This window comes from Diorhabda sublineata, chromosome 5 (assembly GCF_026230105.1).
Source record: "Diorhabda sublineata isolate icDioSubl1.1 chromosome 5, icDioSubl1.1, whole genome shotgun sequence".
NCBI lineage: Eukaryota > Metazoa > Arthropoda > Insecta > Coleoptera > Chrysomelidae > Diorhabda > Diorhabda sublineata.
Window position 1 is genome coordinate 28496775 of NC_079478.1, and position 27821 is coordinate 28524595.

General features: G+C 32.5%; 1 protein-coding gene and 1 long non-coding RNA gene across 3 annotated transcripts in view; both read right to left on the bottom strand.

Annotated features, from left to right (window-relative positions):
* LOC130443870 (DNA-directed RNA polymerases I, II, and III subunit RPABC3) overlaps nucleotides 1-27821 on the bottom strand; it is a 173314-nt gene that overhangs the window by 75911 nt on the left and 69582 nt on the right. The gene's annotated exons all lie outside the window — the stretch shown is intronic.
* Nucleotides 1671-27821, bottom strand: LOC130443871 (uncharacterized). 2 transcript variants are annotated; one of them, XR_008909894.1, is made up of 3 exons: nucleotides 27592-27821; nucleotides 2728-2900; nucleotides 1671-2631 (listed from the first exon to the last, which is right to left on the bottom strand). It is a non-coding gene; the product is annotated as an uncharacterized LOC130443871 (long non-coding RNA). The 2 variants fall into 2 exon arrangements; XR_008909893.1 differs by lacking the exon at nucleotides 27592-27821 and adding an exon at nucleotides 7616-8418 and having other exon boundaries at nucleotides 2113-2631.

Consider the following 27821-nt stretch of genomic DNA (forward strand, 5'->3'; position numbering starts at 1 on the left):
GGACAATTATAGTTTAAACATTTTTGGGTTTGATATTTAACTCAACCAAATAAAATTAGAGTCATTTCATCAGAAAAACGTTTTTGTAGATCTTACATTACATTTTCCATCACTAATCAGTGAAAATATCCTCAAATGTTATGTGCATCGAATTGGTAAATACCGAATTAACTGATCCAGAACACATTTCATTTAATAGGTGGCGCAAAAAGAACGCATGAATTTCAAACCAGTATAATTTGCTTTATTTTGATTACATACACATGAATACAATGTTAAGATTAACCAATTTATCACTTTGTTCATTTGAATATCGATATCCAATGTTTGTAGTGAACTGATCACTTTTAGAAGTCGTTCCTCGAAGTTTTACATTACTTTTCACAATCTGCTTCGAACCAGATAGGAATAACAGATTAATTACTTTTGAAGAAATGTTCAACAGGGAAAACGCGATGCGCAACAGTCCACTGCGCCATTGCTTCTAAACTGGACGTCCTAACCTACAAAATGCGCCACTCTTTATAATGTTTTTTTGTTTTGGCATTACTGGAAAATTAACATTAGCACGGCACTATTGAAATAAATATTAAAAATACAGTTGAACCTCGATACGATAAAGACCAAGGGAAACGTCTAATAATTTGAAATTTAGAGTTTTTTATTTACGAAAGGTTTGAATTAAGGTCTAAGGTTTGGTCTACTGTTTAGATTTGAAACCATTTGGTAAACACATTTAAGCAATAACAGTGTCCTGAAGTGAACCTTTTTTGTTTCCACATTCATTAGTGACTCATTTGTACAAAGGCCGTCTTTATTGTGACTTTGAGTTACTGACGTGTGGAACCCAAATTATTCGTTTCTGTTATAGAGGGTCGTATTTTACGTAAAAGAAGTTTTGGACTCCGAGGGAGAGGGAATAAAACATTTTATGAATTTATAGAGATTATTACTTTATCAATTAAATTATTACTGTAATTTATGCCTCTACTATCATATCTTTCGCATATGACAGCTGTGAAGTCAGATATTATCACTTATTAATTTTGCAGTTTGGCCACGCGACCGAAAAATTTGTGGAAAATCCAGGTTGTTGTTATAGCATCATGTCAACGTTAAGGCGTATCAGTCATTTTATGAAAACTATTTTAATTGTTATTATTAGAAATCTATTAGAAATGGACCCAAAGCTATAACAAACAAATTAAACAAAGTTCCACCTTGTACAACTGATAAATAATTTGAGCCAAACCCACATTATTAGGAAATTCCCTCCTCAAACAATTACTTCATCAACATCAAAGCTCGACAGTATTTTTATTTGTTGTAGAGATCCTCCAGATAGGCAGAGAGAAAATAAACAAAACCAATTGTGATATGAAGACCTTGACTAGTGTTTTTTTTTCCACAATATATTCATGTTTTATAATCACTTTAAAATCTGGTAATGCCGAGATACCGATATCGAAGTTAATAAATAATTAATTCGTAAATTGGGTATGTTCAAACCTTGTTGCGTTGTTGCCATATACACTTAGGCGGATCAGTTATATAATACCACCACACGTGTTTTTTAACAAGACTTTTGAAACAATAAAAAATATTTGAGAATTTTTGATAACATGCGTGTAGATACAAGATAAATCCATGTACTACCATCCAGAATTATATTTTTTTTTTCATTGAATAAATTGAACGTTGTTTGACTTATTAATATAATAAAAATTATCTGATTGATTTTCAAGATAACTAAATTCCGTTTCTATATATAGTACAAGGGAGGCTCTATATATTTTAATATATAAGACATCTAACAATTCTAATCAACACATACAAGGATGGTCCCAGAAGTACCTGTCTTGACCTAGAGATGGCGGTAGTTGCTTGAAAAATACCACTTTATTAGAAAATCCACATCCTACACAGTATATGTTTCTAGTTTGAAGACGCCACAATGTAAATGAGAAAATTGGCCATCGTTATTTAACACAATACTTTATTTGAAAGGCCAAAGCCCAACCAATATAAAAGCTGAACTAGATTGTATTTTGGTTGAGACTACTTCTTAGTTATCAATAGTAAAATATTGGGTAGCAGTTTAAACGAGGCTGTACAACCTCCGAAGACCAATTTCGCAGTGGTCGACCAAATGAGGTAGCGACTGCAGAAATGTTTAAGAAAATCCACAAAGGCGGTAATGGATGATCGTCGACTGGAAGTAAGCGAGATAGCAGACATGGTAGGAATTTCAAAAAGTGCGTTATACCGGTATATTACCTGAAAAGCTGTGCGCAAGATGGGTGCCACGTTTGATGACTATGGATTAAAAACAGCGTCGAGAAGATGTTCCCATCAAGTGTTTGGTAATGTTTCACAGAAACAAAGCCCAATTTTCGCGCCGTTTCATAACCATGGTGAAATGTGAGTCCGTCACTTCAGACCCGAAGCAAAAAAACAATAAAAACAACCGGCTCCAAAGAAGGCAAAGACTGTTCCATCTACAGGTAAAGTCATGACGTCGGTTTTTTGGAATGCGCAGAGGATAATTTCCATTCACTATCAACGGGGAGAATTATGCGAACTTATTCCAACGTTTGAGCGAAGAAATCAAGCGAAAACGGCCGCATTTAACTAAAAAGAAAGTGTTGTCTTATCAATATAATGCACCAGCTCACACATCGGTTACTGCAATGGCCAAAATTAGTTAAATAAAGTTTAAATAGTTACCTTATGCACCCTACACGCGTAAGTTAGCTCTATCGCATTATTTTCTGTTCCCAGACTTGAAAAAATGGCTTGGTCGTCAAAGATTTTCTAACAATGAAGAGGTAATGTCGGCAGTTATTGACTATTTTGAGAAGTTTCAAAGCTTCTAAGATCGGCATTTTTCCACTTTACTCCTAAAATAAATCCATGATCAATAATCAGACGTTAATCCAGCGCGTCAGCTTTGGAATGTCATCGCACGAGAAGCATTCAATTCAAAACAACTTCAGAATATATAGCATTATGGGCTGTAGCATCATCCTGCTTAAACCAAAATGGTCCTCAACTATTGGTTGAAGAAATCATTGGAACATGTTCATATGATGCTCATAATTGATGGTAACATTAGCATTGTCGAAGAAATAGGGCTCAATTATGTATGTCTCAACTGCTAATTGCACACCAAACTATCACTTTATTATTATGTAGGCCTCTCGTCAACTCCCTAGAGTTTACAGCATTCTAGAATCGCATATTTTGTTTATTTACAACTTTGGAAATGTATAAACGCAGGTCACTGAACAAAACCCGTGAAAAAATAGTCAAAGCAACAATGAGAGTTCCACATGCTTGTATTTGTTTCTGCAAGTCCTTTTGTGTCAGTTCTTGAACGATTTGCAAGTTATATGGATGGAGTTGAAAGTTTTTCGTGGATATAATACAATGCATAATACTATAGAACAATGCCAGGTCGGATTCATGCTAACGGGCAAGATGGATCATTTGACACGCTTAATGTTTTCTGGAATTCGGACGATCCTTCGAACTCCAACTCTCTTTTAATTCGAGAGGTTCTCCATCCATATCAAAATGGAATTGGAGTTAGAACTGCAACAATATGGCCGATGCGTCATTAAACCTTACCCCTACAACACTCAATGTCATCTCAATAGTAGTATACTTCTCTCTCTCTCTCTCACCCTGTATTATACAGTTCTCATATCTTTAAGTGGGAACAACCATTTAGCTACAACCTAATCTACTCAAAGTTAATATTTTGATTTTATGAAAATGTCTAGTATCTATTTCCAATAATTTTATATTAATCCAAATCATAAATAATATTATGTATTATCGTTTTCTATTAGATTTTTCATGATGTTTTTATAGAAGTTTATGTTGTTCGCGTGAAATATTTCTGAGTTAGTATTTACGAAACATTGAAAATATTCCAAGCAGTTTTCGACATACACTTGTAGACTCTAGTTTTTATACTGATCGATTTGGATTCTAATAAATAGAATACTCAAAGAGTAGAACGAAAATCCAGTGTGAAGCTTTGAAAGTTTATTATAATTTTCTTCAACTTTTCATTTCTTAAACGTTTTTCTATTTTTCGTGAAGAATCGCTTTGTTTTTGATAAAGACCAGATCGAAACGTTATGTTATTTTAAACTGATCAAATACCTAAAATCAAGACGATTCGTCACGAAAAAGTTATGTCGCTAGATATATCGACATTTGCAGTGGTAGATTGAAAGTTGTAGAAATAATTACATTTAATTTCCGATTTTCTGTAAATTTTTTTTCTACACTGTATACAAATAAACGTACCTATATCGTCGTATGTTTCTGTTCCTATTCGATAAAACTTTCAGTTGAGATTGACTTATCGTCTATTACGTGGAAAAACTTCTTACCGGAATTTAGTTCCAAAGTTATGATTGATAAATTGCAAAATAAATTTGCAACCGAGCGCTTTGACGTGATAGATAATGAATTGCCCTTGAAATTGTGGGAGAATATTGACAAAGTTAAAAACAAACTTTAAGTAAAGTGTCTATATAAACATTATATTATCAAACACCGATAAATTGCTGACGTTGTAATGCAACTTTCTCAATGTTCTGGAAATATCCCAAGCCTGAAAAATCGATGATAAACATGCTCTGTAAACGACGAATAAAATAATCGACAATGAAAATTTTCCGACCTTGACAAAGAGCAAGGTCGATTGGAGTTGACAACGGCGTAGAGCTGAGTTGGTATAAGTTGGATAAAGGTGATAACTGATAGCTATTAAAGGCAAAGCCGACTCGATTTTTACACCTTGATTTAAAAGACACCTTATTTGATATTTGAGTCGAATATATATGATACAGTAAATGTATTAATATTAATAAGTTATTTTTAATTTAATTTTCAAATTCAGATTTTGAATCTGAAATATTTCAAGAAAGAAAAACGTTAAAGACGGCAACCAAAATAATATTTGTCGCTAATTTGGTTACCTCTATCCTCACGTATAATTTTAGCGACATTCGAAATTTGAATTGTTAACATTGCCAGTTCATCTCAAATTAAAATTCGCTGTTCCAGCTGGAAGCAAGTACCTCAAAATGGTAATTCGAGTTTTGTAGAGCAAAACATCTAGGCCAGGTAACATATCGGGTAACACGATGATTTTGTTGAGATTTTGGTAGGAAATTTGTTCAAAATAAAAATAATTGAAACGATTACTTTAACCATCTTGATTTAAGTAATATTTAGGTAAATTCTTAACCCCATCATTCAGACAGCTTTAGAACAAACCGTACTAAATAAATCTAATCTTTTGAGCGCTTCTGCACAACTAGTTAGGTAAATTTAAACTTAAAGACCGATTTAAGAACACCTCTTGTCATTAGACTTCGGTAACATTTGAGCTACGTCATTTAGATGGTGTTTGTTGGACATTGATAGAAGGCTACTTAATGTATAGAGAAGATTAGAAAATATTTTTCATATGGCTCAGCTAGATAAATACTATGGGAACTTTTCACCATCAATTTCAATGATTAAAAAGGCTATTTACTGAATTTCGTTGTAACCGTACAAGCACTGAAGGTACGGAACAATGTGGAAGTTCAGTTGAAAGAATTGATGTTAGCCGATATTGAGTGAAATTGCAAGAGATTGTGGTAGCCATAACCATCTCTCATGGCTCAGATTTTGAATGATAATAAACCAGTGCTTTGTGTTGTTCAATCACAAGATAGACGACAAAAAGCAAACAAAACAGTGGGTTTACGCGAGTGAATCGGCGTCAATAGGTGAAATCGATTAAATATAAAGTTTTTTTGCACCAGGACAATGCATAGATATGGAGTTTCCATGGAAAATATACACAAATTAGGCTACTAATCACTTCCTAGTCCACCCTAAAGACAGGACAGAAAGAAATCGACTTCAACAATTGAATAACAACCAACAAATGTATTCTAATGAACTAGAAAAATTTATTTTTGCTTAATGATAACAAATTGCAGTAGTTTTGGACAAGGTTTATAGATCTCAAAAGAAACTACGAAAACTAAAATCATTATTCATTCAAAAACTCAGTGTTTGATTGAAAAATATACTCACTGATCTCTACCCAATCTCTACTTAGTCCCTCAAGGAAGCGTCTTAGGATCGGTTCTGTATTTAATCTATACAGCTGACCTACCAGTAACTAGCAAAACAACAGTGGCGACATTCGCTGATGATACTGCCATATTATCGTCCCACAGAGATCCCACAGCTGCCTCAAGGAACTTGCCGCTAAATCTAAACAAGAGCCAAATATGACTCAAACAATGGCGTATTAAAACAAATTAATCCAAGTCCGTCCATGTTAGGTTTACATTTCGAAAGTAATGTAAAAATTAATGAAGTAGAACTCCAACAACCAACAGCGTTAAATTCTTCACTTAGGCCGAAGGCTGACTTGGCAGAAATACATATTCACTAAGCGGAAGCAGTTAGGACTAAAACTAAACCAAATGTATTGGCTCATGGGCAGAAAATCCCAACTATCGACTGAAAAGAAAGTGTTACTCTATAAAAGCATCATCAAGTCGGAATGGACTTCGGAATTCAGCTCTAGGGGACAGCCAGCAATTACAACATAGAAATCCTGCAGAGATTCCCGAACAAGGTGTTGAGTATCGTTGTCAACGCTCCCAGGTATGTACCCAGTAGTACCATCCAAATTAAATCAGTTAAAGAAGTGATTGTACAATTCAGTGACAAATACAGCTACAGAGTGTCAATACATCCAAACGAATTAGCCAAACGGTTATTTGATCGGAATAGTGAAGGGCGGCGTCTTAAAACAATGAAACCTTTCGATTTAACAAATAGACTCATGTAGTTATAAGTAATTTCTATTAACCCTATACAATCATATATTGCAGAAGTATGTAGGATGGTACATTGGTACTATCCCTACACATAAAAATAGTTTATTGCCTCAGGGCAGATTGCTGAATAAATGGAGTTGAAAAAAAAGTGACGGACTTGTTGACCCGCCCTCGTAATCTATTCTGACCAAAGGTCAACTTTATTACTGAAGGTAATAGTCGATTAGGAAATAGAAAACGCGCATGTGTATAACAAATACATGATGAAAAAAAAATGTGATTGACAAACACTCCCCGGTAATTTTTTTATTATGCATATCTCACCACCAAAGTAAATCAAGCGAACATGGTGATACTTTGTTGAAACACATTCGTAACAAGCTATATAAAATGAGTAAAATTCAATATACAAACATGAAAAGCAAATATTGAAAGTAGTTGTGATAAGTTTACTCAACATAAAAGGTGCAAGGAACGTTTACTTTGAATGTTCTGGTTGCACTACGTAAATAATGCAGTCATTTATATTTTAGTATCCATGCAACTAACTACGCAATTCACCTTTTAGGAAATGAACATTTTGATCAAATTTATCAATTAAAATTTCATAAGAAATATAATTTTCATTTTATCCGTGTTCATGTGCAAAAATTCAATCATCACATTAACCACTAATATAAATGAACAATATTTAAAAATGTGAATAAAGTATTTTGATTTAATCGGTCACTAGTACGCCGCGTTACCTGCGTAATGTCGAACACAATTCAAGAAACTTGACATTTGGAAACTCTCTCACGTCCTGCGATCATTTTCTTCCGTTTGTCCATGCAGTTGTTCTTCCACTTTCAACCGCACGGCCAAAAACCGTATCCTACGTACGTATAACAGCAGAGTGGGCAAGACTGGAGATTTCGCGAACAAGGCGACGGACTCATTCATGACGCACTTGGCCATGCCCTTGCGCAAGGAGAAGCAACGTTGCCAGATACATAATAAAATAATGAGAATAGGATTGATTTTCTGAGTCGTATACGTAAAATATTTAAAAGATATATGAAAGGACAAACATAAATGAGAATTTATACTAAATATATGTATGATATATGTTCCTGTTTTTGGTACGTATTTTTAAATTACTTGTTCATCCAATTTTATTTATTCATATTTTTCTTTTTCTGTCTCTTATTGTATGTACCAATATTTTACAGTTGTGTAAGTCTGCTTTCTGTAAATGTCATAATTTTTGTTTGTTTATGTATTTATATATAATATATACTGTTGAGATAACGAGATAGATAGAACAGAAAATCATGAAAAAAACGAAATAGATACCATAGATATTTTTAACAACAAATAGTGAGTGCAATAAAACAGAGTACGAAGAAACACAAGCAAAAGTAAAATAATAAATAACCCAAAATAAACATGAACTATGCAAAAAACTGTCAGAAATTATATACCTACTTGTGAGAGAAAAAAGCTCAAAAAGCCGGAAATTTTTGAAAAGAATGAGATCAAACAAGACAAAATTAACAATATTTCTTGAAAAGAGACCGTAATAAACATAGTCTTCTCTAAGGATCAGTCATAAAGAAATCCATGAAGTATGTAGGTCCGTGAAAAACGGAAAATCCTCTGGACCAAGCGATATTACTGCCAAACTAATTAAAGCACGAGCAAAGACACTATACGAACATATAAGACAACTGTTCCAAAATTGTATAAACGGCGGGGACGTACCAAAGGAACGGAAAATATCCATAATGTCCACAATCCAAACCAATGCGAGAACTATAAAGGCATTTTAGTGACTAAGTACAATTAACAGAATGTAAAGAAAAACAATCGAAAAACCTCAGATCCACAGTTGACCGTCTGTGCTGTATTACACAGAAAATCTGAAAAGACTGCGATTAGACGACCAAGAAATCCAATCATTATATATGAATATGGGGAATATATATGATTGTATACTTCTTAGCAAACTGTGGACAACGCCAAAACAAACAAACTTGACAAACAGGTTAATAAAAGCAGTCCAACGGGTTTACAGCCACGAAGAGTTTAAAACAAGGGCGTTACCTCTTGCCAACGCTATTAAAGATCTACTTGAAGCAGGCACTCAAGATGTGGAAGTCAAAATGCAGGGAAATGAAAATACCACTCGGTAACAACACTATACCATACACACTTTGCTTCGCAAACGGTCAAATAGGATCTTAACTATTTAAGCTAAATGACTAGAAAACTAGTAAAGTACAAGAAATGGGGTTTCGAAGTAAATCTAAGAAAAATGAGTGTATGTGCATCAGAGCAACAGCACAACAGACATCGACCTGGAGGACGGAACAGAAATAAAATACTGTGAAGAATACAAATACTACAAATGGACTTCTGAAGAAGAGCAGTGGGCAAATCAGGGAGAGACAGGATAAGAGATGTCAGAATGAGGGAGACAATGGTAATCATTAATCGATGACATCAAAACCAAACAACTAATATGGTATGATCAAGAACAGAGAATATTAGAAAACGGAATACATAAACAGGTCTTGGACACCTGGACACTACAAAGGAAAAGAAGAAAAGTAAGACCACGAAGAAGCTGGAGAGAGAGAGAGAGAGAAGACAGTCACGTGATAAGGCAATTATAAAAGTCAAATCTAATAGTTTATTTTTTTGTTGGTTACAGTTTCAACGGAAGCGATGAATAATAATTGTTAAACGAAAATTTTCCTGAATAGGTAATTTGATATTGTTTATTTCTACATAGAAAACTAGTCGATTAACTTAATCTTTGACTGTAAAAAACGTTTTCATAATGAATATACTGACACTTCATCACTAGATAAAACTGAAGAATAAATATATTTCGTTAGTGTGGATAGAAGGTGGACATTTTAACAAATCTATAGAAGATATACAGAAAATAGAAGACTTTTAAAACCCATAGTGATATACGATAGTTGTCTGAAAAGTTTTCGAACTAACGAAAAACAAGACATTTGTTCCATAATCATTTTTCAACCACTTAAATCACTTTTCAGTTTTCGAGCGATGCTTCAACCAACCTCCACCTTGTCGTCAAAATAGTCGTATGCGATAACGCCCTCTTCTGATGAAAATCTAACTTCTGCAACTTTAGCGTTGGGTAACAAAAAAAGTCACTAGCGGCCAGATCTGGTGAATATGGGGCTGGTCAACGAAATCAAAGTGCAATTTGTGAATTCGTTGACCGAAGTGTGAGAAGTTGGGTGCGAGGGTCTGCTAGAAAAGCACTCCTTTTCTTCAAATGCAATCACTTTTTACAATTTCTCTCTTTACCTTATCAAGAAATGATGCAATAACTCTCATGTTTGAAAATTTTGAAGATAGTCGATTAACATAATCCCATGACTATCTCAAAAAATGGCCGTCTTCAATTTTTCAACCGAAGGAACCCTCTGTAGCCGTGAATCAAACTTCCATCTACAGTTATGAATGGTTCAAAGTGAGCCAACGGGACAGCCAACGTGTGTATTGGTTACACATGCATAATTCTTCAGTCAATATATGGCAAATACATTTTTTTATATACCGATAGCCTCATCAATCTATAACGCTCGATCATCAATGTCCATTGTCAGAAAAATCTTCACAATCACAACTTATACGACGGTCAAACAGAAACTAATCGATCAAAATGGCTAAAATTTTATATATACGAGTTTTGTCTATTAAATAAGGTTCCCAACGGATTTTCACAATGAAAAACATATTTATTTTCATTGAATAAGACATCTGTGGAAAGCTTGCAATTCTCTCCTTTTTGACATAATTGCCGTTTAGACCAATGCATCAATGCAGAAGTCTGCAGCAGCACCGCGAATATAGCTTAAAACTTCTTTTCAGCCTTTATCGTTTGTGAAATGCATCCATCCAAACTATTTCTTCAATTCGGGGAAGAGATGGTAATCACTAGTTGCGCAGTCATACACTTAACCAGGAGAACGTTTGTTGTATACAAAAAACGGATCACAGGATGTAATTTGCACTTGACGTGAGAATCCATTGGGAGCTCCATTTCTCTCGGCTACCAGGCCAAGAATGAACATCGTAGACAGCTGGCCGGCGCTTGGACTGGTAAAAATGGGGCTAAGCTACACACCAGTCTTGTCAAATTCTTCCTTAACAGCGTTCACTGCGTCTGCAGCTCCTTGGGAACTTCATTTTATGGACAACCCTCGTATTCCCCAACTTATGTTAATATGATGATCCTTATAAAAAACATATCCTTTTGTTGGTGCTGGGTATGTGTTTCGTGATTTGATTGACAAAGATATCAGTCATTCGCTAAACTCCATCCATCGATAGAACGCTGACCAATACTATGATTTAGTGTCAAGTTTGTGGTAGATGTTTTAAGTGATTTTTCTAAATCAATTGCCATGTCTTATCTAATATCTCTGTTTTTGCGGTCCGTGTTTTATAGATTTTTGACCATCTGAGTTACATACAAAACGTTAGAGGATAAAAATCGATCACCTACCATCTTAAGACGATTGGCATGGCAGATTACGACTACTGCTATAGAGACTGTGAATGTTCTACCCATTTCAGCAAGTGGATTAGGTGCCTCGAAGGATCGTGTTAACACCTTGGAAAATCGGACAAAAAACCACCAAAAAATAGTTTACGTTTTTGGAAGGCATAACTTCAAGTTGTAGAGTCGCGCAAAAATATCTTATTAGGTTCAAATGCAGAGCGGCTGGAAATCCCAAGGACTCTCCAAACAATTTATTTGCAAATATCCATAAATGTTATTCTTTTGCTTTTGAAGATATTTATTTGGAACCATATCTCATTCTAACCCCCTATAGACTGAAAAGTAGTATTTTCAGGAAAAGGCCGAACCAGAAGAAATCGTTATCAGCAAAATTGGTTAACAACTATACAACTACAATTATGTTTTAACGTAATGTTACGAACAAGCTCGCGAAATGGATCCTTCAGCCGGCCCTGTTCAGGTACAGTGAAATTTTAAAATTCGGCGAGTTTGCGCGAAGCCTTTAATGTGTTTTTTATAAATGGTCGACTCGCCTTTGATGAACTTTTATTATAGAAGGCGGTTTATTTACAGTATTTCTTCTAAATAATTTCTAGGAAAGTCTATTTATATATATTTCTTGTGTTTCTTGAACTTTGTAGAATTCTATTTGTGGTTTATATAGTTACTTCTAAATAAATAGTCGTAGTGAAAAGAACGAATTAGTAATAGTAACAGAAGAAATTATTCAAGTGATATTTATAAGCAAATTATTATGAGTTAAGTGTATTGTATAGTGTGTAAATAAATTAAGAAGTGTTCATTAATTCACCTCACGAATAGAAAGCGTGTAAAGAAAAAAGGTTACAGTAGTATATGTACTATTCTAAGAAAAATAAAATCTTTTTATTGCTACCTCAATGCGGAGGAACATACATCAATCGAAAAACACCTTTCAAACATAATATGGATGGATTTAAAATCAAGAATGATTCTTTTCTGTTTCCTGGTGACCACGAAAACACAGTCGCGTTAACGTCAGTTGAACATATTTTTGATAAGAAATTTATTATTTATTCACCGCTTCCAACCAGTTCATTACACATTACTATTTTGTCATCATTTATTAACAAACAATGTTATAATGATATATTGACCAAAAAGTACGCTTCCAACTAAAACTTTATTGTGGTAGGACCACGACGCATGGAATATACTGGCGAATGCGAAGAGGACACGATCGATTTATGAGGCTACGTTGCCAAACCTATACCAGAATGGCTTTACCGAAAATTAATGAGAATTAGACTAAAATATTTTCAGTTTAATCTTATGTAGATTATTACGTATATCATAGAAAAATACAAACTATATTCTCAAATCACATCTTATTAAATGCACTTTTTTACTTATTGAATTTAATAGTTGTGAATATGAAACAGTGCAAACTTGGTTATATATAGATAGAAGAGGGTCGTGTTATTGATCGAGTATATGGACTCAATTAGTATTTGTTGAGAAGTTTTGGGTTAGTGTAAGCCGAATAATAAATTAATTGTAAATATATACCGCCAAAGTGAATTTCACTTAGTTTTACTTATCTCAATTCATCTAAGATTATTATCCATTATCATTCAAAAACAGAAATATTTTCGTATTAGACAAAATATAAATCTTCAAAGCAGTTTTTTAGGATGCAAGTATTAAAAAAGAGATTTTAAATTTATTTAATTTCTTATATCTTAGACCTTTTATATGTTTATGTTTTGAAATCGTCCTGATTCCTGTTATGAAATTAGATTTTTTGAATTTTTAAAAGTCACATCAAATTTTTTATCTATCTTTCAAAAACTAACAAAGTTAATTCATTTTTAATAAGTGTATCATACATAATTTTTCATAGAACTCTCTCGAAGAAAACAAAATTTTTTACTCGTATCAAAATCTAGTCGAGAGGTTTATTTGTTAGAAGTTGTGGATGTACGATATTTAACTGTAATTTACTAAATTTAATCAAGTGAGAAAATTCGATTTTGGCTTTTGTTAAAAAAATTACCTAATAACGAAATTTGTAGATGTTATTTTAATTTTTATCCATTTTTGTTTATAATGTCAGAGTGTCATGACAAAAGTTAGCAATTTATTTAAATATGTAAAAAGTCAAGATTGTTTGGTGTTTTTTTATTCATAATTTGTAAAGGGTGTCGCAAAAAGAGCTCATGAATTTGAGTTGAGTAGCGAGAGTGGTGGGAGCGGAGGAGGTTGTTTTGTAGGTTATGGCGTCCAGTATTAGTAGCAATGGCGCAGTGGACTGTTGCTCATCGCGTTTTCGCTGTTGAACATTTTTTCAAAAGTAATTAATCTGTTATTACTGCTCAACAGCCTTTCCGCACAATGTTCCTCGAAATGGTTCAATACCTGATCGCAGCACAATATTTCTTGTGAGTAGCCTCTTTTCGCACAACTGGATCAGTTATGAAGCAGAAGTCGTTTGGTCATCCTTGCACAGCGCGAAATGCACAAAATGTCGACATAGTTGGTGCGTCCGTTCTTCAAAGTCCTCGCCGCTCCACTCTGAACTTGTCTCGACGCTCGCTGCAGCCCATCCTGAACGATGATTGTCAAAAGTAATGGAAAACTTCAAGGAAAGACTTTTGATGTTTATCGACGCGGAAGGACGCCATTTGACTGAAGTAATCTTCTAAAAGTGATCAGTTCACTACAAACAGTGCATAGCGATATTCCAATTAAAAAAGTCATAAATTGCATAATCTAAACATTGTTTTCATGTGAGTCCATTTTGTATGTACCTAATCAAAATAAAGCAAATTATACTGGTTTGAAATTCATGCATTCTTTTTGCGCCACCTTGTATTTCACTGCAATAACAAATATGAATAGTGAAGAAATCGTAACTGAAACTGACTGAGTTAGGCGTCGAAACCGACACCACAATACGCATACACCAGTATGCTAATGCGCAGGCTCGCGCCATTTCTCTCGCACAGTGTGACGTCCCGTTGGAATCAAAATGTGAAGTATAATGTATGCTGTATACCTGTTATAAAGTTTTATTTTGATGCAATAACCTGTCTATATATGTATTATTTATATGGTTATCAAATTTACTAGTCAAATTTCACGTGCGGTTTACAAGGAATATCCTTTCCGTAAAATTTAAGACTATTTAAAATAGCAAAATTATAAAATTATTCATTTCAATAATATGGTTTCTGATATATTATGAATATATTTGTGTATTATCCCAAGTAAGAACAATCTAACGTATGCTAACAGGAGTTCTATCGGAGATCTATCGGGACACTGTCGTCAACAAACACCTGAATACGCTGGATCTGCAGATAATATGGCGTACAGATTTTATTTCATATAGGACGAAACCTCTAAACACATTCTTTCGATGTATGAAACACTACGGAACTCCAGAGCACTACACCTGGTAGCGTCTGAAATTGATGACGAAGATCTCTGGCAATTGAAACACATTTTAGACTTTTTAAAAGGTGTAGGATTAATGGATGCGCTGTAAACACTGGATTCTCCAGTATCACAGCAAGAAAGGGTATATCTGTATATACACATACAAATATACCAAATAAACGTTGTTTTAAATCTAGACACTTTGTATTATATGGAACTATCTTCTTCGAAATTAATGGAACAAACACTCGCCAAAATAAAATAACACATAAATAAGGGGTGTCCTTTTTAAATATTTCCAATCAGACTGAAACTGTTTTTGTTAATAATTCTACTTAGTGAATCGGCAACGACATAAAATAAGTATAATTATTGGAAAAAATGGGAATTGTGTGGGTCATTTTGTGATTCACGACATTCATTTACAATATTCTAAATTAATTTTATCCTCTCGACCACAGGGTCCTTCGCCAAGTCTTTGTTTAATGGAAACAAAGTATTTAATACCTGTTTCTTTGGCATTTTGTTTATTGTTTTTGCATGTAGCGACGGCTTATGAACTAATTATGAAAGTACAATATTTTAAAAGAAAATAATAACAATTAGGTCTACCTAATCTATATTAACACAAAAAATATCAAACAAACACACAAAAACTCAGTAAATACATACAACTCCAACTTAATCTTAATGGCCAAGAAAACATTCTGATTCCAGCTTGACGTCATGCGTGAGGCGTTACAAATTTGAGCCGACAAGTCAGCATACCAGTGTATGTGTATAGTGCTCCGACACTGCAGTTCCGTTGGATATCGAACAGGAACTGAACAGAGCGACATTGGATCTGCTGTCTCACATCGCAACAACAGTATGAAATTGCATACAGTAGCTTTTTACAATGGTGGAAATCGAAGAAAAGAAAAGAAAAGAATTTACTGAAACTGTATTTGTGTCATCTTTCGAGGAAAAATCGAAGGTGTGGAATTTTTCAATAAAGTGTCCAATCATTTCATGATATAGGTAGATCAAATACCTCATGAATGTCAAAATAAAAATCTGTTTTAATAAGAAAACATAGTTTTTCCTTAGTTTTTAAAAAATATGTAGCAGCCATCTATCAAATTATTCGTGGTTGTATTAAAATTCATAAAATAGAACTATACCAAATTATTTAGGTCTTTTTTATCATTTATAGATTTGAACCAATTCTAAAAATTCTGAGTCTGTTTCAAAAAATTTTTAAGCTTTATAAACTCAATCTTTGTTTTTTTGATATTTTATTGTTATATATAATACAGTTTTAAATTGTTTTTTTGATCTATTTTCTAAATACTGAGTTGTCTGCCCTATGTAGACAGCGTCACAATCCAACAAAACAATAAAATTAATTTTCTTGATGACATATTATATAGAATTAACAATAACATAAGAACAGATTGGTGTACGAAACTAACTTGGTCCTCAAAATACTTGAACTTTAATTCATGTCATCCCTTTTCACAAAAAAGATCAATGATAATATTGTAGATGTATCCAACTATCAGATCCTGAATTTAGATGCTTAGCTATTGAAAAAGTAAAAACTGCATAGAAATAAAATAAATATCGGAAACAACGTAATCAAAAAAATTATAAATAGACACTATCTTCAAATAAGAAACGGAGCACAATCTAAACATCCAAACATAAAACATTTTTCCTCATCATAAGTACAAGGACTTTTCCAAAAACTATCGAATTAGTTCAATAAATATGACATTAGTATAAGTCATAAAGGACATAATACATTCTCCAAATATTTCACTAAATTGAAATCTAAAGCACCAAAAAACTAAAGAAGTAATATTATATATCAAGCGCCTTGTATTTATTGTGACGCTGTTTATATGGGGCAGACATCTCAGAATTTAGAAAATTTACAAGGTCATCAATACGATAAAAACAATAAAACTGTATACATCCAGTCATGAAGATTCCAAAATTCTTGAAACTTAATCAAATATACGGAAAAGAGAATTTCTAGAAATTGTTCACCACATACATAAAAAAGAGAAAGCTTTCAATCAAATAATTTAATTAAAATTTATAGTTCTTTATTATAAATTTTGATACAACTACGAATAATTTGATGGATGGCTGTTACATATTTTTGAGATGTTAAAAATAAGGAAAACTTAATTTTTCTTATTTCAAAAAAGATTTCTATCTTGATTTTATTTTTATTTTCATATTTATGATGTAAGTCATCTATTTATCAATATTAACACGCAAATTGTCATTGTCAAAACATATTTTAATAAAAAATGAAAGTAGTTGAAACATCAATATTATAAGCTTATAAACGAAATTTGAATTGATATGGTCTTAAAAACAACAAAACTATAAATTTATATAATACAAATATGAATTAAACATTATTTTCTCTCAATACGTCAGTTAAATAAATTGAATTCGTCTCAGTAAATGAAATTAATTCTAAACCTATGATATATGTTGTGTTTTGAATGTAGAAGGATTAATAGTATATCAATGATTGTGTCTAAAATGATTTTGGTGTTTATCAATTTTACTTTTCCATATTCGATTTCCTCGGACGCTGTCAAATGCTTTTTGAATATGTATAAAACCAAAATATACTTTTCTATTTGCTCAATGTAAATAAATGTGTATACTTGTGTACTTTTTTCTTTCATAAAACCTTATACTCGTACCTGTTACGCTGCTTTTCAACATCTTCTGCTTGTATTAGATGTTTGTTTCTGTGCTTTATTTTTTCTAGTTTTAGATGCCCTTCATATAGGATTTCTAATGGTTCCTCGTCTTTCACATTAAGTACATTTCATGTTGTCTCAATGCAACACAATTTTTATTTTTTATTTGTTTCATTGTTCGATTTCCTCAGTATTACCAGTGAATAATTTACTATTATTTGAAACTTCCTTTGAATATCCCAGTACAGAAATATATTATAACCATCAATTTATGACCATATGATGTAAGCCCACGATTTCCACTACCAATTAGACAAAATATAATTGCAAAAATGATTACAGTGACCGGATGTTTTTTTAAAATCAATTTGATAACAATGTACATCGATATTTGCATTTACAGAAATGTTTTTTTTAATCAAATGGAAATTCACTATTATTTGCGTTTATCTTATCTTGTCCAAATTGCATAATTTGCGAAATTTATAGTTACACGTGATTATGCAATATTTTACGTACAATTAAAATCCTACAAATCTATTTTTTACAGTAATCAAGATGAAGACGATAAAATGCAAAGTTGTTCTTATCAACAATACAGTTTCAAATGAACTGATAATTTAAACAGATTATTCGAAAGCAGATGCATTGGTACAAAATTCGGTTTATTGTTTGTAGGTTAAGATGGAGATTCGTTATTTACCAACAGAATGATGAAGAGCAACTTTCACATTAATCTAATACGATGGCGGTTTGATGAAATAGCCACTTTTGGTAGTTTTCCCTATTTCAAACGTCTGCCAAAATTCTTCCAAGTCTGACAGATTGGTTAAAAAAAGAACAGTGTTTTCTTTGCAGGGTATCTTTAAATAAAATTGCAAATGATAATTAATTATTAACTATTTACATGGAAAAACCAAGAAAAGTTAAGTAAATATTGCCCTGAAGGTGGTTAATCCCATGGAAGAATTTTTAACCGATTCTCCACTTCTAAATATGAACATGGATGATGCTGAACGTTCTGGATCATCAATAACAATTATTACTATAGAAATTCTTGATAAAATCAGTACTCCGTAACAGAAATACAGTCTTCTGAGAAATGTGCTCTCAAGAAAGCAAAAATCTATCATGGCCATAGTGTTTTCGTATTCCATTTCATCCCATTTACTTTTTATAAATTATGTAGGAAAATGGAAAATGATAAATGCCAATACTAGGCAATTCGCTCACATGTCTTGATAAAAAAGAGCTTTGTTCAATCACGACAATACGTCTGCCCTTTCTTCCGCTATTGTAGTAGAAAAATTAGCAGAACGGCGTTACGATTCATTGGTCATCCGCCAAACTTGATCTGACATATTTTAAACGGATTTAGCGAAACATTGTTTTGTGAATGGTTAGAAGAATCGGAAACTTGCTAGAATAAATGCGTAAAGTTGAAATGAGATTATGGTTTTTCATTGTAAAATATCTTTTACTAAAACCGCTCTCGTAGTTATCCCTATATATTTATCCCTACAATCTAATCATAGATAACTAGTTTGAATATTCATTACATACTATAAATCGTTTTCTTTACGAATATTTGTACATCAACTTATTTTCTTTAAAGTATTAGTCATTTATTGAGTATTATTCGCCTAATGCTTTGGAGAGAACGTCTCGAAATTTACAGAGTACCTGTTTACTTGGGAGTGCGACTCACTCATACTCTCAATTGGACAGTCGATACTCTGGACACTGTACCTTATCTCATACGAACTCGTTCATGAAATGGACCGAGAAGTTGGTCCCTGTTAAATTCGTGCTTGTTTAGCAGCGGAAGTCAGTATATAATTGAATGTTATAGTAAACGGAACAAAATAGTAAATACCAACCGATGAATTTGAATAAAATATACAAGTGGTGAACAGTTAACTATTATAAATAGTGAGTAGTTATTATGAATAGTATCTAGTATAAGAGAGTAAATAAATTAAAAATAGAAACATAGGAAACACTGTATAAATTCACCACCCCATTAGAAATAGTTTAAATAGGTAAGGAAAAACATTATAAGACGTACAAAGTACTACACCCCACCATCTATTAAAAGGCTTTTTCCTTGCGAGAAGTCATTTCTCAAGAACTGTCAATACAAATGCGAACTCAGTTTATGTCAATATAGACATATTCCACCGTTTGGTTACTAGCGACGGACTGCGAAGAACTCCCTAAAAATTATCTTGCTCTCTCTCATCGCCATCAGGTGGAACTCACTACTAAATCTCACCTGACAGCTCGTCGATGGTACAGGTTTTCTGCAGATTCCCTGTAAATTAAAGAAATCGTTCATCAGCCAAATGGCCGACGATAGGGAATAATACAATAAGCAAATGATTCGCACGTGAAAAAACTATTTGATTCGTCGAGTAATTTGGTTTTATTCCCTTTTTTCATTTGTTTAATCCCTCACACGGTAATGGCGGACGCACACGCCGCGAGCGAGTTTAATACGAAAAGAAATCCCTTCTTCGAAACAGAAGAAAATATTTCCTATATCAGGGTCATTCCTAAAATATACCATTCCCTACATGAAAATGTTCTTATTCCACCCAAAAAATAAACCGATTCAATCTTTTTTTCTCGAAATTATTAGAGTTTGTATTTAGAAATATTTTATTTAAACTATTCTAAATGGACAAGTTGGCATATAAAACAAAATGAAAGGGTAGGTGAGCTCTAGTGCTAATGATATCCTTCTTTGTCCTGGTGATTTGGGTCAAAATGAATTTGAGGATGAAAATGAAAATCATTTTCAAGTTAAATTGAATTCGAGTAATTCTCGAGTTTCTCTGTTCAAGGGAACATTCTTGTGATAAACCAGTTCGATTGAAATGATCTTATAAGAGATTTACAACTATCGCCAGATAAAGAGGAACTTTTTGAATCTCGCCTATAATATTTTTATTACCAGACTCGAAAATTCGATTACAGAAACGTCTACTCAACAATGATTTGAAATAATACTTCAAGACATTAATAAAGCATTCTCATCAACTCAGTAGTCATTTCAATTTATGTGTTTTTTATGTGAAATTTATATAATTTGTGATTGGAAAACTTTTCTTAATTTTGTTTTCTCAATTATTTAGCACCTACAGTTTGCATCAATGGGTTATATAATAAATGGAAAAAATAGAGGCAGATAACGGATTTCGATCATTGTTTGATGATTTGCCGACAGATTTATTATTCACTTAAACCAAATAAAGTTCCAACATAAAAGACAATTTACAGAAGATTTTAATTGACTTTTTGTTCAAGTATAAAAAAAATACGTAATCTTAAGATTTAATGGAATTGGCAAGGGTGATGCGAAACGAACAATATTATTTAACGCCTGATTAAGGAATTTCGTGAATCAAAAGACAAATTATAGTTTATCTCGATAAGATAAAATAAAAATTCGTGAGAAAGTTAATGAAGTTATTATTTCAACTGAATGGGTAGATACATATATAATACATATATACAGAATCGATGGAGGTCTTCCATCACGTGACACGATTTATCGAACACATATTTAGTATCTTCTATTAAGATAAATTAAACTTAACAACATAAGATCGATTGTCGTCTTTATAAGACCAGCTACAAGACATATTATTGAATACCAAGGCTGCTAAATAAGTTTTGAGATTTGGCAACAATGATGGGAATATGTCTAATCTGACTTTGCTATTATAAATTTTGACATTTTTAATGGTGAACGTACTCTGAACGTGTTGTCATCCGGGTACTATTTGAGTTGGGTACTTATACTTGAAGCATTTATCGTCTTTTGGTGATGAAGCACCATCTCGAGCTACCATGTTTTGTTGGTTTTCCCAATTCAATCGTGGTCACACTTCGGTACAGGATGAATTATATGGAGGTCGTCAAAAATCGGCTGTTGTGCCAGTAAACAGCGATGATGCGCTTAAACTGATATAGTTGTATAGTATAGTATAGTCCTTGGGCATTAGTATCACATACATTTAATATTATATGAAAGTTTGGCTGTCAAAATTATTTGTCCGCGTTGTGTCGATTGGTGGCAAGATATGGTGAAAAAATTTCTTTCGCGGTGCTTCATAGGACGTCTATAAGATCATAACAGGTTATGAATCATGTATCTATGCATATGAATCCAAAACTGTATGGACCAACGAGTCAGATCGAACGAAGGTTGTTCGCGCGCAAAGCACTGATCACTTATTTATTCAGAATAACTGGACATGTGGCCACCGTTCCATTAGAGCAACGTAGAACTGTCAATTCTGACTAGTACACCAGCATTTGTTAGCCAGAAATGTTCGAAAAATCAGGAATACTAATCGCAGAAGACGAATCATTCCCGACCACGACAATGCGAGTTCTTATAAATTGTGAGGTCAACGTTCTTCTACACTTGAAGAAGCGGTTGATGCGTTTAAATCACATATTTTGGAAGTACCTCAACCGGAATGAAAATTAAGTCGTATCCAATCATAAATATTTGTTTTTATTTGTCTAACTCAAAACTGAATAAGCAACCCTCTTTAGAGTTTCTTTAAATTTACAGCATTAATCGTAAAAAGAGACAACGATATAATTGACGTTACGTTAATAACTGATCACCGTACTGAAGGTTGAATTCGACGTGACCTTTGTTTACTGTGTTTTTTTAGTGAATTTTTGGATTGAACATGTATTTATCGTTAAAATCAGTTGTTTTAAGAACTTGTAACATGCCCATTCGGCTTCTTACGTTTTTCTTCAAACATTTTGAATATTCCTTTGTTCACATATTGTGGCACAGTAGTCACTTCTGATTTCTTTATTCTAACATTCGAATTTTTGAGGAAATTAATTTGTTATTGACCTCCTACTTCATTCGAGAAATTCAATAAAACCTCGAAATTGAAACGAATTCTTCCTCTTCCTGGCTAAACTTTAAATCAACGTAAATTTTAGTCAATTTGTGATTTTATTATTTATATACGCTAGTAAGTTTTTCTTTACTTTTTTTGTTGTGTTCACAAAAATTCCAGTTATCTTTATGGATTTCTTTTTGTTTTAAGCAAATTTTGTATGATAGGTTTCATATAAAGTCATATTTTCGCGAACGACAACAACAACGAAAAGAGCAGATTCCTGTTTAGTTATATTTAAACATATTAATTTTTTTTTATGTTAAAACCTAGCTCCTTTTATTCGAATCTGTTCTATCTATCTGTTCCCGTTTCTTTCCCAATTTAATTTTTTTTCCCGCAGTTCTAAAGTTGTCAAGTTGTTTCAACCACACCCAAAGGAATCAACTGGTACACCACAAACAAATTCAACTCATCTCCAACAACTGGAAATTCGGTTGAGGGCTCCAACCATCCGGGATTTTTATAGAGTCCCAGTCTCATCTTTAATATATCTAGAAATCTGAGTTGTTTTTAATTTATAACTGCTTTTATTCGTTGCGCTCTTTTGGATACACAGTTAATGCGAATTTATTATTTTTTCAATAAATTTATTTGTTGTTGAAGCATATTTGTTGTTCTAGCATATTAACAATAAATATTAATTTGGATAATCGGGTCCGAGAATAAGTTTAGTTTTTATCATTTATTTAATTCATAAGGTTTTTCCAGCTTAACCACCTTTTTTCTTTATTTTTAACGTCGTTCTTTGAAAAGTTGGTGGCGTCCAATTTAATACTACTTAATTGTTTAATCTGAGTACCACTTTCTGAGGAAGAATCTCCTTTCGAGGAATTAAGGTTATATATAAACTAATTTGACTTTTTATTAAATTTTACATCTCTAAGTACAAATATAATACATCACCAACTTGTTAACTTTTGACATTTTATAATACCTAAAATGCCATGAGACGGGAAGATTACAATGTCTATTTTACTATTTATAAGTGGTAAATAGTGTTTTTTATTATTTTTTATTATTATTAATAATAATTTCGTACAATTTGTAAATCTCTGTAGAATTTTTAACATTACATTAAATGGCTGGAAAATAGCTTGATTCAGGAACACAGGAATTTGTTATAAATTTGATTGAATATTTTGAGATGAAAGATATCATACTTTAGTTGACATCTATTTAAGGACATTTCTATTTATATTATATAATTCCCAACACTACTTATTTAACATGTATGAATTAAGTAAGTATTAACATTTGGAACAATAACACAGGCCTACAAAAAAAATTTTTTTGGGTGCCTAGTATTTATGAGCTGATTTTAACAATATTTTTATTGCTGAATCTAAATATGAAAGCAGTTTTTCTGTATCAGCTCTAGATTTTAGATAAATTCACTTATCTATCAATGCTTTTTTCTATTTAATAATTTCAAGTATGAGTGTTGTAAAATTTATACAGGGATAGATTCTTGTATATTTTCCTTATTGTCAGTTTTCTTTTGTAACAAATTGAATTTAAAATAATAATATTTATAAAATAACTTATTATTATTTTACAAAATAATTATTATTTTAATTCATTTATTAGAAAAAGAAGACTAACAATATGAGATATATAACTGATTGGTTGACAAACTGTTAACAAGTGGGATTTAATCCTACTTATTAGTGTCATTCAGTTAGTTCCATAGAAATTCGATAGATGGAGCTGTCCAGTATCTGAAGTAACCTTCAAAACTTCAACTGCAGTTGAGAGTTTAAGTTAGTTTGTGAATTCTCGCGGTGCAGATAGTTAGAAGTTAGCGTCGTATGAAATTTCTCTTTAGTAACGAGTTGTTGAAAAGTAAATCTAAAACGTAGTTCAAGTAGAAGAAGCTGTGTACTGATATTTTTTGCTACATATGCGGATAATACACGTTACTGGAAAATAGAAAAACTATTAGTGACTTTGTAAAGAGGGCTTATCTTGGATATTTTGGTGTTAAGCTTGGTAATCAGGATAAAACCTGGGCACCCCATATTGTCTGTACAACTTGTATAGAGCATTTACGACAGTGGAGTACCGGGAATAGGAAAAGTCTGTAATTCGGAGTACCAATGGTTTGGAGAGAACCAAAAAATCACTTCGATGACTGTTATTTCTGCCTAGTAAATATTACTGGAATCAATCCAAACCGTAACAAGTGGACTTATCCAGATTAAGTCTCTGCAAGACCTGTCAAAAGAAGCTTCTGAATTACTGGCTTCCAGGTTGAAGGAAAAAAATTTACTTGAACCAGGAACGAAAATTACATTTTATCGCACAAGGGAGAAAGGTTTGCTACCTTTTTTCTCTGAAGAACAAAATCTTCTATTTTGCCATGCTATTAGAGAACTCCTGGTAAAAGTGGGTCTTTCTGAATATTTTCCGGATGATGGGCGCCTATTTATTGACAGCTCAGAGCGAAGTTTGAAATGTGCTCTTCTACATAATGAAAACAAATATGGCTCAATACCAATTGCTCACTCAACAAAAATGAAAGAGCAATATGACATCATAGCTTTGGTATTGGAAAAAATAAAGTACCATGAACACCAATGAGGGATTCGTGTAGACTTAAAAATGGTAAACTTTCTCCTTGGACAGCAAAGTGGCCACACCAAGTATCCTTGTTTCTTGTGGTTCTGGCATAGCAGAGACAAAACGCAACACTGGGTTAGAAAAGAGTGGTCTAGGAGAGGAAACATGGATGTTGGGGAAAAGAATATCATAAATTATCCTTTAGTTCCACGAAAGAAAATCATCTTTCCACCACTGCATATCAAGCTGGGTCTAATGAAGCAGTTTGTAAAGGCTCTTGATAAGAATGGATCATGCTTTGCATATATAGGGGAAAAAATTCCTCAGCTAATTAAAGAAAAAATTAAAGCAGGAATATTTGATGGCCCACAAATAAGACAGCTGATTAAAGACCTTGACTTCATAAATTCAATTATTGAGATTGAACAAAAAGCCTGGAATTCATTTGTTTCAGTTGTCCAAAATTTTCTGGGTAAACACAAAGATGAAAACTATGTTGAATTAGTCAATGAGATGCTGAATAATTTCAAATCACTTGGGTGTAACATAAGCATTAAGATGCACTATTTACACAGCCACTTAGACCGTTTTCCTGTTAATTTAGACGACATTAGTGAAAGATTTCACCAAGATATAAAATGTATGGAGAATCGCTATCAAGGAAGATGGGAAGACGGGATTGTTCTAAAATACATTCAAGAATGTCACGCAAAAGAAGTTTCCGAAATGTTTAGTGAATAATTGGTTTATATGTTTCTGTTTTCTATTGTATATAATAAATAATATCTGAAATATATGAGTAACATAATAAAAATTCCTTGGTCAATTTGTTTCTTTAATCCATAGTTTTTCTTTTAAAATAGTGTGATGTATAATTCACAAAAATTTTGATACCTTAAAAATTCGAGCTGATAGACAAAAACTAATAGCATATTTGAATTCAGGGCATCAAATTCATAAGAAATCACTTCCAAAATCTTCGGCACCAAAACCACTGTTGACCAGTGTAATACAATTTTATTAACCGTTAGATTAAAATCGGCTTAGACTTAATAAAATAGTACACATCATAGTGCATGTACATTATTATATATATATAAACAGTGTGATTTTCAACCAGTTGCTTATAGTGTTGTATCTGATATTCTTTAAAAAAAAACTAGTAATTTAATGTAAGTTTGATCATAGAGGTTGAGTCTTGTCAGTTCATGATTGGTAATTAGTAATAAAGTGTTTGGTACTGAAAATAGAATATATTTAGGTATACAAATTAGGTAGTTTGAAATTGTTTTTTTTTAACATCGTACAGTCAAAACCATAACCGACGATCTGAAAAATCTGAAAATTCTTACTATTGGAAGTACCTCTTCAATAGCATTAATGAAATATTTAGAATTAAAAATGAAACAAAAACAACAGAAGAGCATATATAGAACGACCTGATTTGCTAACCAAAGAGCATGTTTTCTTCGAAAATATAGAAAAAATCTTGGTAGTGTATTTTCAAGACATATATTTGTAGATGAAATATAGATATACGCCAAAGGAAACAAATAAGTTCTTGGTAGGACAATAATATTAATTTTGGATTTTGTAACTTACTCACCCAATATATCGATAGTTTTATCAAAAGAGTTTCGCCGAATATCTTGATGTTAACCATTTAAATAAAATACAAAAAGTTAAAGTTCTTTATTAATTACCAATTCGTAAAAGGCCGACCTTTGGAATATAAGTCATAACGATTATTTGTAATGAGTTGACAAAAGTTTTGATTCTGACGTATCTACAAGATGGGCACCGTGATTGCTTAATGTTGACCAAAAGCTCATTGGCATTAGAAATAAAAAAAACAAATGTTTGGATAGCTTAACATGTAATTCAAGTTAATTTTTTCGTCAAATTATCACAGTGAGTAAGACCCATGTACACAATTATATCCCAGGATTAAAAAATACATTCGAAATAATAGACTTCATCCGGAGAAGTGCTTCCAGGAAGGCAATAACCAATAAGATCATTGCCACAGTGTTTTGGAATTTTGAAGTTGTAAAATTTATTATTTGAAATAGGTAAAACGATTTGGCCAATATTATGTTGATTAGGTGATACCAAACTAATAAGAAAACGACCGCATCTGTTGAAGAAATCAAGTCAATACGTCTGCCTATTCCTCGGATATTGTTAAGTTAGCGGAACTGCTTTACGATTTATGACCTCATCCGTCATATTCACCTGATCTAGTTCTATCCAATTAATTTCTGTTTCCAAATAACAAACACAAAAACACAATCGACAACTGTTATTATTTTTTTGTCATTATCATTTTTTTATATATTTGTATAACATTAACAATCTCTGCAATACCAAAAAAGATGCTTCATTTTCTGCAAACTCAAACACTAAATATTTTAGTTCCAGTAGTTAATTAATTGAAAAAACAATTGCCGTCCTTGACAATACAAACACAGCGTTAGTCATTCATTATTTTGTAAATAAACACCGTGATGTTGGAAAAATATTAAAAGGTTCAATTTAGTTACCTGCAGCATAGACACTTTACATGGAAAATTTGCACACACGTAAAATACTTTGAACATAATGAATATCCAACACAACCGATTATAAAACTCGCGCCATATTGCAAAAAAAATTACGTGTATCTATGGCGCATCAGATATAATTTAAAGCATCTACAAAGCACAGGTCTACACATACACACACGTATTAACTTCTGTTGCCAAGCAATAACTATATTATAGAACGAGGTGGG